General features: G+C 38.5%; 1 long non-coding RNA gene across 1 annotated transcript in view; it reads right to left on the bottom strand.

Moving 5' to 3' along the window:
- The window catches only part of LOC143538689 (uncharacterized), a 164,379-nt gene that overhangs the window by 8,237 nt on the left and 139,830 nt on the right, over window positions 1-16,312 (bottom strand). The window lies entirely within an intron of this gene.

The raw sequence follows: 16,312 nt of genomic DNA on the forward strand, positions 1-16,312 counted from the left end.
AGTATGCACGCAGGTGGAGTAGGATGAGGCAGCTAGCTTGAGGAGGGCACAATACAGGAAGATAAGAAGCTGGCATCCGAAGACTTATGATGCTTTAATTATGAAAGAAAAAAGATGTTTGTTTGAGACAAGTTTATGAAATGATATGAAATGTTTGAAGTGTGATATTTAAGTGTGATATTTAGAACTGTGTTTATTAGGGGTGCACATAATTAGGTCCGGACCAAAAAAACCCGATGAACCGGCCCGAAAAAACCTGATCCCGAACCGACCCTAATTTTAAACACAAGAAATCGGTCTTTAAAATATACCCAAAACGGGTTCGGGTCGGGTTCGGTCCTTTACCCGTGAAAACAAAAAAAAACCGATGGACTGATTTAATATACCTAAAAAATAGCAACCTGGAACATAACCCTAAAAAATAAGTATGTGGCGGCTGAAATTGAACGTATGAAATGTAATTTAACTTTCCATCAAATTACTATTGCAAGCTGTTCAGTCAATTTAGTTTTGGTTTTCCATTCTATCAAAATCAAATTCCAATTTATCAAAATCAAACTGCTACTACACACTGCTATTGATATCTTTGTTTCACCATGTTTGTATTCGACCCTTATCATCAATCACTTGATTACCTGCTGAAGACTAACGGATTGAAACTTGCAGTTGAATCCTCTTGAAAGTCCTTGCCCGATGGAAAATATTGTAGGTATTTTTTGGTTTCGGCCATATGTGCAAAGCACCGACAGACCGGTTGGTTGAAGACGGATACCCGATCATGCCCATCGGTTCTGGCTTCGGTCTTGTAATTTCAGATGGATCAGTCCTCGGGTCGGGTCGGGTCGGGTTATACACTTTGCACAGCCTTAGTGTTTATGAGTAAATCCAACACCAAAGTAGGGCACCGGGACCAGGGCCTTAAACATCTGAACACACCAGCCCAGTGGCTAGTGTGTGGGTGTTTAATTCTGTTGGATATTTTTTTTGTTGTTGTTCTATTAATGGTTTATATATTAAATAATTATTATAATCAATTTTAAACATAAATAAAGTATAAACCGGCATCATTAAGTTTCGTCTTTTGTCATAATCTCGTTAGAAGCTTTAGTTTACATATATATATACATATATATATATATATATATTTGTATTTATATGTATTAAAAGTATATTTTAATAATAATAAATCATCGTTATTCTGTTAAAACCCGAACCTCATTATTGACGTTTTTAGTCGTTAATCGTTCTTACAAATTTTTTATATTAATATGTATTATATATATATATGTATTATTCTTTTTAAATAGAAATATAATAAAATGTATTAAACGTGTTAAACGAATTAACTATATTTCTACCATTAAATCTCGTTTTAGACTCAAGATATATAATTATTAAATATTATTATGTGTATTACTACATAATATAATTATTTATTTAAATATTTATATAATTTTATTTTATTTATTCTAGTAATTATAAGTATATTTTATGTTAAAGTTAGTTATATAAATTATTAATTATTAAATTTGATTATATATTTATCACATCAAGTGAAAGCAAAGGTGATATTATAAATAATAAAAAGTAGTGTTTCTTATAAATAATAATCAATGATTTTAATCTTTGCAATAGTAATTATTATAGAAATCAATCGTTCAAAATCCATAACATTATAATCATAACATAACTCAAATCACATCGAAATATTAATTCATTAAATCGTGTTATCTCTTTTATAATTAATTAATATTACTATTATTTAACTAGGAATCATTAATTGTTTATCTCGAAGGATTTATCTTTCTCACATCATCCTCGTTTGTATTTTCGTTCATCTAATCAGGTGAGTATCTCACTCCCTTTTTTTTACCTTTTTTAAATCTTTTGGGGACATATGCGTTTCTAATTGTTTTATTATTTAATATTCAATTGCAGTTGTTAATCATGTTTGTATACCAATTTATGCCTAATGTGTTATATGCTTACTTGCTTATTTGGTTGAATTGTCGTAGTATCCATTGCCCAGTTCAACTAGCATCGTGCGTATCTACAACTTATTTACTTGCTTATGTAGTAACCATCGCCCAGTTCATCTAGCATCGTGCGTAACTATAACTTATTTACTTGTTATGTAGTATCCATCGCCCAGTCAATCTTGCATCGTGCGTATCTACAAATTATATACTTGCTTATTTGGTTAAATTGTTTATCTCACCAGATACAGTTGGAACTTTTATTTTTGGGTCTACTAGTACTGAGTTGTGCTCTGAATTTGAGGAGGTGATGGAGAAGATATTTGAAATGAGTTCGTTGGGGGAAATGACAACGTTTCTAAGGTTGCAGGTTCGTCAGAGTTAGACGAGAATTCTGTTGCATCAAGGAAATTATGTTGAAGATATGCTTGCGAAATTTGAATTTCAAGACTCAAGGATACGACAACTCCTATGGCGGAAAGACCTCTTCTGTCCTCTGATCCTGAAGGGAATCCCGTAGAACAAACGTACTATCGATCGATGATCGGGTCCCTGATGTATCTCACCGCAAGTCGCCAGACATCATGTTTGTTGTCTGTCAGTGCGCCTGTTTCCAGGCTAACCCTAAACTCTCTCATTTAATTTTTATTAAATGTATTTTTAGATATCTTAAAAGGCAACTGAAGCTAGGTCTTTGGTATCCCAAAAACTCATATTTTGATCTATATGCTTTTGCTGATAGCAATTATGGTGGAGATGATATTGACAGGAAAACCACATCTGCTGGTTGTCAGTTCTTGGGCGATCGTCTTATTTCATGGCAATCAAGAAACAACAAATGGTATCCACATCCACTACCGAGGCTGAATATGTTGTTGCGTCAGCTTGCTGCTCACAGGTTATATGGATGCAACATCAATTGCTGGACTATGGTTTGAAATTTCTTGACACCCCTATCTTTTGTTATAATGATGTTGCTGTCGCTATTGTTAAAAATCCTGTTCAGCATTCAAAAACCAAGCACATCGATATTAAAATTCATTTTATTCGTGACTGTTACGACCGTAAATTGATTCACCTTGAACAAGTTTACACTGATAATAATGTGGCGGACTTATTTACAAAACCAGTCGGAACAGCCAGATTTAATATGCTTGTAGGATTTCTTAAACACTTCGTTTCGAGGATTTAGTCTTTTTTTAGGTTAAATTTGTACATATTTTCTAAATTTGCACAAATTTAGTAGGAGAAAAATTAAAAAAATTTAAAAAAAAGTGTGTGTGTGTGTTTTTTATTAAGAAAAATAAAAAAATTAAAAAATATATATTTATTTACTTTTGCTTAAAATTATGTCGGTAGCTTAAGTTTAAAGAACATATACATGTATATGTTTGGTCATGTCATCTACTTGTAGACTTTCATGATGGCCATTCATCTAAAGACTGAAAGCCATTAGAGCGATTGTGATGTGTTTTAGTTTCTAATTCTCTCGCTTAAAATTATGTCGGTTGTTCTAAGTTTGAGGGACATGTATATATATATATATATGTTTGGTCCTGTTACCCACTTATGGATATACGGGATATCCATTTACTTGAAAACATAGAGTGACTAGGGCGACTGAGTTTTAAACTGTCTTCTGTAACTCTATGGGAAGTGTTCAGTAAACAGCTTTTTAGGAGCTTCAAAATATTTTCAAATGAAAATTGATTCAACCCTTGGAAAATGATAGAAAAATTGATTTTGTTTTCGGGTGAAGTTATTATGCTAAATTTATTGTGGAGAGTCATTTTGAATAAATGTGCATGTCTCCACATACATCTCTCCGAATGATAAGAAGAAAAGTAATTAGCCAGTCATACACGAGCCCGTTAGCATCTTGATCTCCAAAAATATTATGTCTTTGTTCTTTTATTAAAAAAAATTGAGTAGTATATATAATATTGTATTAATAAATGTTGGTTTTAAAGCTTAAAGGGTCAAACTAGAACTACAATGGTGACGCATTCAAATTTGTTTTAAACATCCTAAATGAAAGGCGTGTAAGTCCGGACGGCTTGTAAGCCAACGTTCAACCTTAAAGCTTAAAAGTTTTCTTGCTATCTATAAAGATTTTTATCAAGCACTAGGGGGTTGGAGCCAAATTGGGGTGATCTGGGGAAAGCCAAATACGCTTTGAGAAGAGATAGGAGGTATCACAGGTTCATGAGTGATGTCCATCTAAGATTTATGCCAAAATTGAACCTACCTCATATCACTGACGCAATGAAAATCTTGCTAAGTTTATTATACCTGCTATCAACCTGTCTCTTTATGTCATAATAACGCTGAACATGAATCTTTGTGAAAGCACCTTAATCAATATGATTCCATGTTCGTATGTTTTCAAAAAGGCAACGGTTTTATCATAACTGAAATTTGATCTCAAAATTTGCGTAATTACAAGAAGACTAAGTGATTCACTTTGTTTTTATTATTGTTTTTGGTTTTATTTTATTCCATTTATTTTATTTTCACTTCTTAATTACTCTCGTCGAAACGGATGCTATAAGAAGTCGATTTTTAAAACCATGGATCAAGCGTGTGTTGGGCTTAAAACTTATGCAGCCCATGTATCCTTAAAATCTGGTTAATTCAAATCATCTTAGGCTTGGTCCTCATCTGGGATCTCGGCCCATCTGGGTTCTCGGCCCGTCTGGATTTATTTTAGTATAAAAGTCCTGGATCTGCATTATTGATATCACTTTTTCAAATCTCATATCTCTCAATAATATCTCCGGCCAAAAACCCTTAACATTCTTTGCTAATCAAGATTAACCAGCTCTTGTGTTTCACATTATTTTGTGATCTTCGTTCATTAACAGGTAAAGGGACAATAAGGACAACATGTTCGGTCTATTGGTGTTTGTTTGAGATTTGCATGGTGTTCATATGATAGACTCTAATTAGGATGGATATCTGATGTGGTTAAGATCTGTGTTGGAATGTATTAAGGGTATTTGCAGGTTTTGATCATCAATGGTGATTTCGGCCAAATGGAGAAGACGACCCGATTTCGATGTGAATCTCAAAGGGTTTTTTCTCTTTCAGATAGTTTGACCGAGAACGCTTGATCAAACTATGAGTTCTCGGTTGATTTCATTGACCGAGAACTCCCCTCGTAGACCGAGAACTCCCTTGATCTCGGTGGGACTGGAGAGAAAAATCAAACCAAACCAAAATCTCACTGTGGCTGGCTTCCCGCATGCGTAGCAGCTATCGCTTCCCCCAGTTTCTTTGGCATGGCAATTCATCGTCTTGTGCCCTGGCTTGTTACATTTGGCGCATACAAGGCTTGCGCATTCACCCCCGTGGTGATACTTGCATCTGCAGCACCATGGGTGAGGCCCGTTGTACACTTTTCGTGGTGGCTCCGCGGCTTGAATCGCGTAAGCCTTTACGCTCTCCTGTTTCTTGAATGGTGGTTGCTTGGAGTCGGACCCTCGGTGGTGAGAGTTCCATTTCCTCTTGGGATCAGAGGTTCGTTGCTCGATTCCGCGCGCAGTTAACATGCCCGCACGGACCGTATCCCTTGTAAGGGTGATGGCCCGCGCTACCGCCTCATCAAAGGTTGGAGGCGCTGCGGCGTTGAGCGGAACCCTAACAACATGAGGTAACCCAAAGATATACCTCTCGATCTTCTTCTCCTCCGTGTTTGCCATATCTGGCACCAACTGGCAAAGCTCGTTGAAACGGTTGTTGTAGGCGTCGATATCAGTTCCTACCATGGTGTGGTTCCAAAATTCCTGCTGTAGACTCTGAATCTCGGCGCGAGAGCAGAACTTTTTCATCATCATCTCCTTCAGCTCCTCCCAGGTCCTGTGGAGAGCAACTTCTCGCCCCAATGTTTTCGTTTGAAGCTTCCACCAAGACGAGGCCGCTTCTTGAAACATGCAGGTCGCGTAAAGGACCTTTTGGTTTTCACTACATCCACTAATAGAGAGAACTGTCTCCATCTTGTCGATCCAGTTATAGAGCCCAATGGCCCCTTCGGTGCCCTTAAATGGCCAAGGCTTACAGGCCATAAATGTCTTATAGGAGCATCCTTTGTCCAAAGCTCCTGATTCGGGTTCTGGGGTTTCGGTCTCCTGACGACCCTGACTTGATTGGGCCTTGCTGGCCTCATGCGTTGCGATCGCCTGCGCGATTATTTCTGCGAGTTCCTCGGGCGTCATGGTAATTCCCTTGGCTCTGGTTGGAGGCATTCTCGTTTTTCTTAAAAAGAGAAAATATATCAAACTTAGCGCATGTACCCTGAGCACATAGTGTTTTTCCTTAATGTTCACTAGACATTGTGTGACCCATGTTCCTAAGTGCGTGTGTGGTTTCTTTTGAAAATATTTTCTTTGCAAAATATTTCATGCGATTCCCCTACGGTTATAGTCTAGGTTAAAACTTCTTTCCTAGTTCGCTATAACCAGTGCTCTGATACCAATGTGTCACACCCGGCCCTAAACGGCGGAAACAGCCGGGCTCGCGCGAGTGGGAATTGATAGTCAAGCACGGGTCATTGCAAACATTTAAGAAAAATAAAATTTCCATTGCGCATGAAATGTCTAGTACAAAATACATTACATTTAGAATTACATAAAAACATCCAAGTATGAAAATCATTGAAGATTTCCGCGCCATATCCCTTCACACGGCGGGAACAACTGCACGTGTGGAAGGGATAGAACTAAAATCTTCCAAAAAGCAAATTTTATGGATGTTCTGCGTGAAGTGCTCTATGTGTGACTCCTTGCGCTACTTACCTATCACCTGAAAGACACGTAAAAACATTTGAATCAGTATAAACTGAGTGAGTTCACAAGTTTTGGTGACTTGATAGATCGTATTGCATCATAATCTTGATAAAGCCATATTGAAACATATTCCTGATAACATTGTTTAAACATATGCTTGATAAATCCGTATTGAAACATAGTTTTGATAACATATTTTTGATAAAACCGTCCCGCGGGTCACGCGCAGACATTCCTGAAAACCGTGGCGCTGCCACTATAATAATTTAGATATACCGTCCCGCGGGTCACGCACGGACGTTCCTGAAAACCGTGGAGCTGCCACTATAATAATTTAGATATACCGTCCCGCGGGTCACGCACGGACGTTGTGCCGGAAAACAAGGCGCTCGTCTTTGTAAGAGGTGCGACCTCTACGAGCGGGCTCAATCCCATAGTACTACCCCGTGACATACTAGGCACCCGTCTTTGCAAGGGGTGCGACCCCTACGAGTGGGTTGATCAAACACAGTAGTCCCTACCCTTAGAGTTCCAATGGTAAAGTGATCACTTACTCGTATCGCACTCACATCGAAAACCATAGATAACCGTTTGCATTGCTCGAAAATATTCCATAAAGAAACATAATTTAAACACATAATCGTTTTCATTACTTGTAAGAGTACCATGATAAAGCATAATTTAAGTACGTGTCCCTCGCCCCGAAAACAGTTTAAAAACAGTGAAAATAGTGAAAATAGGGGCTGTGAGACTCACCTGTGATTCTTGTTAAGAGATTAATCGGGGTTTCGGGTTTCTTGGTGTTAGCCTCGAAATTGGGAGTCTAAAATATGATTAAATAACAAGAAATATGTATATTAAGATCAAGAATTCGAAGAATATAAGGGTTGGTCAGAAAAGTAAAGTTTCGGCTTACCTAGCGAAGGAAACGGAGATGGAAACGGATGCTTGGGAGAGAATTACAGATTTTAAGAGAGTTTGGAGTGTTTTTGTGTGATGTTTTTATTCAAGGATTGATACATATTTATAGGCAAATTCAAGGGAACACAATCCCTTGATTTAGGGGATTAAAATCTTATCATATCTAGGTGTAATGATGACAAAGTATGGGATTTATTATTATTTATTTAGGGATGGGGGTGATAGTCCTAAGGAGTGGTTAAAAAGATTCTGATTGATTTTGACAGGACATGCAGGACAGTGGTTGGTGGGAGTAGGTACGGCTGACAGCTGACATTTCGTGTTATGGTATACTTTTCCTGGTACTGTTGTCAGTGTGTAGTCAAAAGGTAACAATATCTGAAATACGCTACTGGTCCCTTCTGGGCGGGGGAAATCCCCTTACACTTGAGAAATAGACTAAGTGTTTTGTGCGTGTAGCCTTGCGCGTATAGCTTTCTGCGTGTAGGCTGTTTCTTTGCTGCGGGTAGGTGCGTAACCTTCTCGCAGTCAGGGACGTTGAGTTTCATTTGTAGATTCTCCATGAGGTCTTGGTATTTCAACATAGTGATCAGTTATGTTGAAGTCAATTCCATCCTGGAGCTTCAGACAAACTAGCTTTCAATGTTCCCGCCATGCGGGGAGGTTAGCCCCCTTTCCGCACGCGCATAAATGATTTGGGATGCACCCGCCTTAGCATCAGGCGGGGCGTCCACCCATATGGCAAAAAGTTAAGTTATATGAAAACATAAAGCCAAAACATCCGCGCATGGCGCATATAACATGCACGCGCTGATTCTAACATGGCGCGCTCGTGCAGGGCGCATATAACATATTTGCCTAATAATTAGGTTGATTACTTGGTTTATGGGATTGGGAAAATACCGGGTGTCACAGATGAGATGATGAGCAACCTGAAGGGAAGGAAGAAGGATATGTTCCTCATGTATCCTAGGTTTCTACAGATGATCTTTGATTCGCATTATCCTGACCTTGTTCAATTTGTAGAGACGCTAGATCTGAAAGCCATGGGACCCAATACGTTTGGGTTGATGAAGCAGTCTAGAAAGGGGTCAAAGGTCGTGTACAAAGGCCTTCACCCACTAGTTAAATTTGGAAGGTTTGCTGAGACCGAAGCTTCTCCGGCTAGTGCTCAAGTTGTTGATGAGCACGTGATATATGCTCAGAGGTTCACTGTTGCGTTTGAAACTATTTTAGACGATGATGAACTTGAAGACTCTCCAGTGCAACACATGGAGATTGAACACCAAGAAGCTGAAACCGCTCGTACTGCTGACCAATTAAAGGATTTTGAGAAATTCAAAGAATAACTCCAGTCAACTACATTGAAAACTCCTCAATCAGTTACTGAGACACAAGAGGAAGATATTCTTGAGGAACCAGCCGCTGATCTTATTCCGCGAAAGTGACGAAAGAAAGATCCAAAACCCGACGTGCTGGTTACTGAAACTACAACAACAAAAACAACAAGCCAACAACCAGAAAGTGAGTCAGAAATAGCTGAGACTCACGTTGATACAAGCCCATCCTCAGCTGAAAAGTCAAGAAAATATTTTTGAATACATTGCTCAAGAGTTTGATTTTGAAGCTGATGTTCCATTCTTTGACAAGCCATAGGGATCATCTAACCCATTTGGTCAGTCGAGCTTCGGTGCTACTGAGAAAATTGCTCACATTCTTGCTATGCAAGATAAAATTTTGCAGGACAAGGGCAAGGGGATTACACTTGAAGTTGAACCCGTATATGTGCAAACTTTGCAATGTCGAGTCTTTGAACTCGAACAAGATTCAATTGTGAAGGATGTGTGCATTCAAGAACTTGAAGCCAGCAACACATATAAATATTCAAAGATTAAAGAGCTTCAGTCTAATATGGGTGGTCTTACTGCCATGTACATGGACCTCCAATAGAAACTCATTCAAAAGTTTGGAGATGAATTTAAAGGCAGTGAGACGTTGCATCAAAGACACCCGTTGTTGATCAAGGTGATAGTTCCAGTGGTCGTCCTACCACAAATATAGATGAATCTGAACCACTGGAACATTATTTCTCTGTACCTCCAAGAACAGATGAACAATCCAACAGACTCCAAGAAGATTCTTATTATGAAGAACACTAATCAGAATGTAGAATCTTCTAACAATCCAGATAAGTTTATCCTGAACTTACAACATGGTTTTTATGACAAATATGGTGGTAGGTCTGGGATTATGTCATGGGGATTCAATGTTGATAAGTCTATGTGGTGGGTGAAATGAAGGTCCGGGACCACTAAATACTACAAGAAGATGAAGGATTTTGGATCCTGGATGAAGGTGGATCTCAATGACCTCATCAATGCTCCATTCCATAATCCAAATCATGACAAAAGAGCCACCAACTTCTGGAACTTTTTGAAGAGGCAAGTTGATCAGGGATTCCCAAATATGACAACCGCTGAGTCATATTTGAAGAAAGCTAAGGGTGTTCGGGATCCAAAGATTGGAAATACATTGGTGAATGTGATGTGGCCCGCTACCAATAAGGCTACTCATATTCCTCTATCTACTTCGATTCCAGAAGGCTCTCTTGATGAGATGAAATTTTGGACATACGACAGTGAAACTGCTACTGTTGTTGTTCATCTGAAAAATGGGGCAATATCGTTTTGTTGACCCGCGTGATCTATTGAAGTTTCATGAGCGAGACATAAAGCATTGAGAAATTTTCAGATTATTTGCCAAACCATTATTTGAAACTGCTGCTAAAGAATATACAAAAATGGTGGCATCAATAATCAGTACGTGTTTGTGGTATGGCAGATATAGAGAGGCTGACGCTAACATTATGGAAGACGATTGAAAGACAAAGCTACAAACCAAGGGGGAGATTGTTGGGTCTGTATTATTTGGTTTGTACTTAGTTTGTGTTTTCTTTGGTATGTGTCTTGTATGTATATGTAAACCGAGATAATGGTAATCTCTGTGGGCTTGGGCTGGTTATGGGCTAGGTTGTGGTTTCCCTATGTATAGATATTGTAAGTAGGGTTTTGGGGTTGGCGGTTCACTTTGCTAAGTTGAACAAGTGTTTGTGTAAAGATTTCTTAAGCATCTGACGTTAATATACGTACGTTTTGAAGCATCATTGTGTTATTCACGTGTTCTAAGTTGTGTGTCTTGAATCATCTTGTGTTATATTCCGCAATAACATCGAGATCATTGATATCATATCGAAAGATCCGTTCTTAGGACTTACATTTTCATTGATGATATCTTAATCTATTCAAAATCCGAGAGCGACCACAAGAATCATTTCCATGCCATCCATGATCTGCTTCGAAAGGAGCAATTGTACGCCAAGTTTTCTAAGTGCGAGTTTTGGTTGAAAGAAGTTCAGTTTTTGGGCTATATTGTCAAGGACAAGGGTATTCATGTTGATCCTATGAAGATTGAAGCTGTTAAGAATTGGAAGCCACCTACTTCTCCCACCGAAGTTCGATCCTTTCTTGGTTTGGCGGGTTATTACCGCCGTTATATTCAATTTTTTCCAAAGATTGCATTGCCCCTCACCGCTTTAACACACAAGGGTAAAACCTTTGTGTAGGGGTCAAAGCAAGAAGAAGCCTTTCAAACCCTTAAGGACATGCTTTGCAATGCTCTTATCCTTGCTCTTCCCGAAGGTAATGAAAAGTTTATCGTTTTCTGCGATGCTTCTAACCAAGGTCTTGGTTGCGTTCTCATGCAACGAGGCAAGGTGATCGCTTACGCTTTGAGACAACTCAACGTGCATGAGAAAAATTACACGACACATGATCTCGAACTTGGTGTTGTCGTATTTTCCTTGAAAATTTGGAGACACTTTCTCTATGGTACGAAGTATGTGGTGTTTACAGATCATAAGAGTCTCCAACACATTTTTGACCAAGAAGAACTCAATATGAGACAACGTCGATGGGCCGAGTTGTTTAGCGACTACAAATGCGAAATTTTCTATCATCCTGGAAAGGCGAATGTCTTCACTGACGCTCTTAGTCGTAAGAAACCACTCAAATCCATACATCTTACTTGTGTTCTGGTTCAAAATGATCTCGAAAAGCGTGTTCTCGAAACTCAACATGAATTTGTCACCGAAGGCGATATGTATGATGAGATGTCGTGTGGTGCTGAAACCCAAATCGAAACTAAACCTAATGGTCTGCTTTATTTTCTGAACCGCTTATGGATCCCCGATCATGATGATATTGGCACATTTATATGGACGAAGCTCATAAGTCGCGATATTTCATACATCCCGGTGCAAATAAGATGTACGCTGACCTTCGTTCTATCTATTGGTGTCCTGGAATGAAGAAAGATATCGCCTTGTATGTTTCTAAATGCCTCACGTGTTCCAAAGTAAAAGCCAAACATCACCGACCTTTTTTCTTATTCGAGCAACCTCCCGTCCCCGAGTGGAAATGGGAAGGTATTGCTATGGATTTTATCACTAAACTTCCTTGTAAGAAACATGATAGTATTTGGGTAATCATGAATCGTCTAACCAAGTCGGCTCATTTTATTCCCATCAAAGAGACGTATTATGTTGATCAGTTGGCAAGTATTTACGTTGAGAAGATTGTTTGTCATCATGGAACCCCATTACCTATTATATTCGATCTTGATGGTCGTTTTACTTCTCGTTTTTGGAAGTCTCTTTAATCTGTTTTGGTTACTCGATTGGATCTTAGTACTACTTATCATTCTCAATCTGACGATCAATCCGAGCGAACGATTCAAACTCTAGAAGACATGCTCCGTTCTTGTTTCCTCGATTTTAGAGGAGATTGGGATGTTCATCTACCGCTTATCGAGTTCTCTTATAATAATAGCTTTCACTCTAACGTTGGTATGGCACCTTTTCAAGCATTCTATGGTCGCAAATGTTGCTCCCCAATTTGTTGAAACGAAGTTGGTGAACCTCAAATCACTAGTCCTGAACTAGTTCAAGAAACTACTGACCGTGTTGCTCAAATCCATCAAAACCTCCTTGCTGCTCGTAGTCGTCAGAAGAGTTTGTTGGTGCATGATGCCAGTAGTTCATTTATCTCGTGTTTATTTGTGTCTGTAATTGTTACATTGTTCGTATTGCGTTGAACGTGTTAGTTTGCTTTTGTGTTTAGCGAACTTGTGGAATAGCGAAGTTAGGGACAACTTCACCTAGCATGTTAGGCGAAGTTGTCGTTATATATAATCCCTAACTTCGGCTTATTTTGGGTGACTTTTGATGGCTGTGTTTTGTGACCTACATGTTACGTGTTTTGTGTCTTTTGGTCATTGCAATATAACAAGTATCCCATCCCTTTATATTCGTGTGTTTACGTGTGAGTTATGTGTTAATCGTGTTAGCACTCGTATCGTATACATAGGGGATTCCGTACCCTCGTGCTACTAGATACTCCTGCGTAGATCTGGCTGGGAACCTACAATTGGTATCAGAGCATTTTGCTCGTGATTGTGTGGTTTGGGATTATCACACAAGTGTTAAAATTGTTCCGTTAGACCATTCACGGAACTGTTTTGCGTTGAAACACAGCTCCTTTGTTAGTTTCTCTTCAATACTCATCAATCTCACCTCTCCGTCTCTCTCACAACCTACAAATCATACGTATCGAACCTGTTGATCTACGCAGTTCCATTGTCGAAGTTGCCGTCAAACGAACTAGGGTTTTTAGCGAAGATATAGGGTTTCAGCGAACTTATAAAGTCAGCGAACTTATAAGGACTGCGAAGTTGTAAGATAAGCGAAGTTATAACCTCAGCGAAGTTGAGGTCAAGGGCGAAGTTAGTCAAGAGCGAAGTTGAGGCCAAGGCGAAGTTAATCAAAGAGCGAAGTTCTGATAAGCTCGCTGATCACTGTTCACAGTTTTGTATTTGGATTCTAAGTCTCGTTTCGTTCAAGTATGACTTCAATAAACATCACAGAACTGGTAAAGATGGAGGTCGAAGCTGGTTCAGCAACTAAAGCTCCAAAACTTTTGAAAGGAACTGATTTCGTTGCATGAAAAGATAGGTTTGAACAATATGTGAAATATCAAGATGCAAAGATGTGGGTCTTCATTCAAGATGGGTACATTCCACCGACTACTGAGTTTGAAGGTCGTGAGAAAATTAAGAAATACAATAAGATGGAGGATGATGAAAAGAAAATGTACGAAGCAGAAAGTAAAGCTCTAGCAGCCATAACAATGGCACTTCCTCAAGAGATCCTCCATACCTTTAAAAAGTACAATACCACTAGAGAGTTGTGGGAAGCACTAGAGAATCGCTATGAAGGAAACGTTGGAATTCGAAATTCAAAGTCAAAACTGTTGAAACAGTGTTCAAGTACCTTAAGAATGAGTCGCTCGATGAAATAATTACAAGATATTATCACCTAATGACTGAGTTGAACAACTACACCATCAAATACACAGAGGCAAAAATTGTGGAAAAACTATTGGATGCTCTACAGCCCAAATGGAAAATATACACAGTCTTAATAAGAGATGATAAAGATTTTGAAACCTTCAAGTTGGAAACAGTGGTACCTACAATATTCAAGAAAAGTTACAATATCAAGGGCTATGCTGAATCGAGGAAAGGTATTATATGTTGGTTGTATGACGGACAGCTAAAATTGTTTGTGATTAAGCGATATGATTGGGTTCAGTATTTTAATAAGGCATTGAGATCGCTTAACACCTTGCCTGAGTGCGAGGTGAAAGATTTAGCCCGATTGAGATTGATAAATAGATTTTTTTATCTCAAGCTGACTTGCAGGTACTCAATGACAAGAAGATTTTTTATATACCTGTGTGGAAAGACGAAGCAAAGAAGTACCAGAGGGTAGTCTCCGTCTGTGTGAGACAGGGAGTTCATGCTTGAAGACAGATGGTGCATGATTTTTTGGATTACGAGACACGTGAAAGATGATAGAGATATGAAGCTACTGCCAAGGGGGAGTCTGTTGGTGCATGATGTATATAAAAATATACAACTTTTTAGCATCAAATAATCTCTAAAAACTGCAACTTCTATAGTATAATATAGTTAAAATAACTACTTATCATGTTAAAATATATTTTCAGGTGAATCCAAGCCTCAAATGAAGAAACGAATGAAAAGACAAAGAAAACAGCAAAACATGGGGCTGTGTTTCAGGAAACATGGGGTTGTGCTTCAGGAAACATGGGGCTATGCTTTCAGGAAACATGGGGCTGTGCTTTTGGAAACACGGGGTTGTGTTTTCAGGAAACACGGGGCTGTGCTTTTGGAAGCACGGGGCCGTGCTTCTGGTCACTTTTCAGAAAAGACAAAAAAATCTACAAGAAAAGACAAAATAGTGAACACCTGGACACGGGGCCGTGCTTTTGGAAACACGGGGCCGTGCTTACCTTTCAGAAACGACAAAAAGAAATAGCACATGTCACTAAAAAGCACGGGGGCGTGCCTCAGGAAGCGTCGGGCCGTGCTTACCTTCCAGAAACGACAAAAAGAATTAGCACATGTCACTAAAAAGCACGGGGGCGTGCCTACGTAAGCACGGGGCCGCGCTTCTCACTCCAGATTGCCTATAAATAGTGGCTCATGTTGCACTCATTTGGTGTGCCTTGAAAAGAATTCTATCCGGTTTTCTCTTATAAAAACACACACTAACACTCACATAGAAGATTTAGTGAAGAGTTTGAAGGCTTGGAGGTCATCACCATCAACCATCATCATCAACCATCATTACCATCATTAAGAAGGAAGATTCATCTACATTTGGTTAGATTGTTCCAAGTTTAATCATGTATTTGTTATCATCATTCATCTTAATGTTTATCATCATGCTCATTATGAGCTAAACTCCTTTTACCATCTAAAATTTATGAAGAAGCTTTATTTTACTTGATGATTATATAAAACATGTGGGTTAGTCTAGTAAAGTACATGGTTATATTACAATTATCTTTTGATAAGAAATGTTCCCCCATATTAAATCACTAATTCAAAGTTGGTGGTTGTCAATCCCATTGGCAATCATTCATGATCGATTCATGTTCTTGAAAAATAAAAATACTTTGATACATTATCGAAACATGGATCCTTATATTGTACTTAGAAATGATGAGATATAAGTTATTATGTATTTCTCTAAACCTTGGTAATCCGAAAATGGCTTTTCGTAGGATACCAAATTAGTTAAAGAAGTCATATGTTAATGGAATGTGTAATTATAACCTACATAAATTAACCAAGGGGAGGTTGTGTGAGTTAACTACAACCACCCGAAGTTGTTAGAATTGGTATTTGAGAAATCGAAGTCAATCCTAATCTTTCTACTTTACGAAACTACTTGCCAACTTAAATTGACATTATTGAGGTGGCATGACATTAAGAAAGGATGGACATTAAAATACACATGCTACCTCCTTCATGCCAAAGATGCTCACTTAAGGCTTAAGGAGCTATCTATCATATATTATTACGGCAAGTCTACCACATGTTTATATATCAATTATGAATGCTAAAATGGAGTGGATTCTTGATCTTAGATGGTAACCTTCACGTAATTGAATTACTCGTTTAGAATCTCTTGTCTCGATCAGCTAT

This window comes from Bidens hawaiensis, unplaced genomic scaffold, assembly GCF_021521415.1.
Source record: "Bidens hawaiensis isolate Kalapana, Puna unplaced genomic scaffold, B.hawaiensis_p1.1 tig00011664_1, whole genome shotgun sequence".
Lineage (NCBI taxonomy): Eukaryota > Viridiplantae > Streptophyta > Magnoliopsida > Asterales > Asteraceae > Bidens > Bidens hawaiensis.